Below are 3061 nucleotides of genomic sequence, written 5' to 3'. Positions count from 1 at the left end.
ACTTTTGTCTGTATACACTCACTCTTCTCTTGTTGTTGTTGTGTAGATGTATTTTGACGGTTACTCAAAACACATAACTGCTGCCATTCTCATCTGAAAAGTTGTGTGCAATATTCTTAAAATCATATATATAGCAAACAAGTGTTTAATAAGGTCTTAGCTGAATTAGTTACAAGCATGTAATACTGTCACTCTTTCAACAGATTAAAAAAATTAACTTCCGCTGCCGGACTTTAAACCCGGGATGAGCATATGATCAAACAGATCATTATAGCATTTAGCCTGTTTGCTAAAGCGGATTATTTCTTATTCTATGAATTTATAATATACATATAGATTGTGTAAAGGTTTTTCTTATAGTTAAAAAAAAAAAAGAATTTCCGCTACCGGGATTCGAACCCAGAATTCCAATTAGAGGGTAACTTGATTTCAAAGTTTAAGCAATGTGCTACAACGGACAGTTTGTTCATCAATGAATCTATACTATATATATATATACATATATATATATATATATATAGGTTTCATTACAAACTTAAGATTTTGTATAGGTTTTAGGCCTGAATAAAAAAAAATTAAATATACTAGAGGAAAATTCGGGCTACGCCCGAGTATACATTTTATTTTACATAATTTGGTTTTTATTTATTTTTAGATTTTTAGTACACATGTGAAATAAATAATTGATAATTTTTTGGCTATAATTTATATTTTGAAATTTAAAAGTGTTCAAAGCCAAAAACATATATAACCAAATTAAAGAAACAGCAAGGGTTGAAAGGAAAAAGAACATAACCAAATTAAAGAATTAGACAAATTTAGGAAGAGTAAACCTTGTATTCAGATTAAAGTATGATATCTGGCACGTCACGGCAATACTGTCGACGGGTTCGACGTCCTTACGTTTGTAATCATAACCATGGTTTACCAACCCATCACCACCTCGACCAACGACTTTTTCTCGGATTACAAACAATTTTAAGGAGAGCCTATCTTTGGTTCTTCTTCGCCATCGCCCCACCATTTTTAAATCTAGCATAAATGAAACAAACATGATAGAAGTGAGAAGGTTACACCGTGGATGGCATTGATTTGTGTAACTAAATTTTTACAGAAAAGCTAAGAGAGTGGGAGGACTACACTAACCCATATATACTTAAGTGTAAGAGATTTCGCTTGTAGAATCTATGCAGAAAACATCATTTGTTAGGTAGGGATGGACACAATAATAATGAGGGAACATAATTAGCAAAAAAATAAAAAATGAGGGAACATATATATTACTACAAAAGTTAGCATGTCGTAGCTCTAATATCATTTCATAACCTAATTAGACGAAAACTATTGTTATGCATTTCTAGCTCTTTTAATTGCAAATAGTTGCAGCTTCTTTTACAATTATAATGCAATGTGATAAGGCAACTTACGTAATGCACCGGCTCCTTTGTCCATAACATCAATTTTTGTCAAGACAGCAAATGTTCTCGCCCCTGTGGAAATATTATAAGACAATTTGATAAGGCGATACATCTCTTACTAATAAAAAATCACTAATGTTTAACCAAAATAATTTCAACTGTCAATAAGCTGTCCATACAAACATTCAAGAGTCACAGAGAGCGAGAGAGTAAGGAACCCCTTTTTACCTTTTCAATGAGGACTGAACCTTCAATGTCACTTCACCATGACTTTATATTATCTCTCTAAAGAACGTTTTTGGTCATGCTAAACTACCAATGGTAAAGTATATTGCTTCATGATCCATCGGTAAAGAAATGAACCTAAAATCAGAGATAGGGAGAATCACAGTTTATAGCTTCCAATCCCTAAATATCAATAAGATTAGATTCATATACAAATCAAAATTGGGAAATCTCAGTTCAGGTCTAGAACTGTGATTCGTGTGGTAGTGTGGAATTTCTCACTGAAAAATAAAGCATCAAATCGGAGATTTGGCTTTTCAGCGTTGGGTACATGTTCAGGTTTTCAGAACTTGAAACCTCACATAACTCTCTTTGAAAACTTTATCCTGACATAAATAGATCATGGTGTCTACTTAAATTCATACTCCATAAAAAATCACCAAAGAAAGTAGTTTTTTCACCTCAAACATGGTTTGCCGACGATTCGTGTCGCCGTGTATGCATAAAAGACTCTAGGAATGGTTTATGGATAAATTCTTTTGGAAACCAGAATTTCTCCTTTATCCATCGTTAATATCCAGCAGAATGTCGAATATCACCCCCTATAAAAAATAGAATGGGGATGGTTACTAAAACAGAATGAGCGCTTACAACTTGTTGTATTTTAGGGAAGCATATTTTATATGAATTCCTGGGGATTGAGTTTTCTTTCCCAGGTTTCATATTGGACGGCGTAGACATGGGCTTGAGAGATGACTATCACGGTTTGATGAAAAGCAATGAAGATCGATTGCGTAAGTAGACGTGAGTGCATGAACGTTTCTTCAACACACTCTCGATGATGGAGCATGATTTTGCTGAGGAAAGAGAGTAGAAGTTTTATGGAAGATGAACGTTGCTTCTGCACTCTCTTGATAATCGAGGATGTAGTTAAGAGGAAGTGATTAGACGTAGGGGAAGGTAGAACGCTTCGACTTTTAAGTAAAGAGATGAGGTAACCTTAATTGAGCACCCATAGATTTGTGCGTTGATGATTCCAGATAAAAATTAATAACTTCTGAACATGATTACGTGGCTGTTTAAGGTAGCAATTAGATAGCTGACGTGGCAGATTTTAGTGAGGTTTGGAAAATGCTTATGTGGATAGCTTGAGAGGCTTCAATTAGTCTCTTTTATTAGTAAGAGATTCTTTCAATAACTTATAAATAATTTGGCACTTATAAAAAAATCTACTATATAATAAAAGGATATTTTTTTGGATAAAAACCTTTAATATAATTTACATCATATGGCATTGTAAAATTTATGGAAATCCTAAGAATGACCTAAATTATTAAAGGCAATCCTAACTAAACTAGTCCAATTCTCGAGCCATTATCATGTATTGTCTGAAATTCATTGTTTCCTTGTTCAATTCC

The 3061-nt window shown here is 33.4% G+C and overlaps 1 long non-coding RNA gene across 2 annotated transcripts; it reads right to left on the bottom strand.

Annotated features, from left to right (window-relative positions):
* Nucleotides 1-682: 682 nt before the first annotated feature.
* Nucleotides 683-2853, bottom strand: LOC110229955. Of its 2 annotated transcripts, XR_002333248.1 has the most exons (5): nt 2105-2853; nt 1647-1781; nt 1428-1490; nt 1147-1185; nt 683-1032 (listed from the first exon to the last, which is right to left on the bottom strand). It is a non-coding gene; the product is annotated as an uncharacterized LOC110229955 (long non-coding RNA). The 2 variants fall into 2 exon arrangements; XR_002333247.1 differs by having other exon boundaries at nt 683-1490.
* Nucleotides 2854-3061: the final 208 nt, after the last annotated feature.

Source organism: Arabidopsis lyrata, assembly GCF_000004255.2.
Source record: "Arabidopsis lyrata subsp. lyrata unplaced genomic scaffold ARALYscaffold_3, whole genome shotgun sequence".
Classification (NCBI taxonomy): domain Eukaryota; kingdom Viridiplantae; phylum Streptophyta; class Magnoliopsida; order Brassicales; family Brassicaceae; genus Arabidopsis; species Arabidopsis lyrata.
Note: the sequence above shows the minus strand (reverse complement) of the source record. Positions and strands in the feature narration are given on the sequence as shown.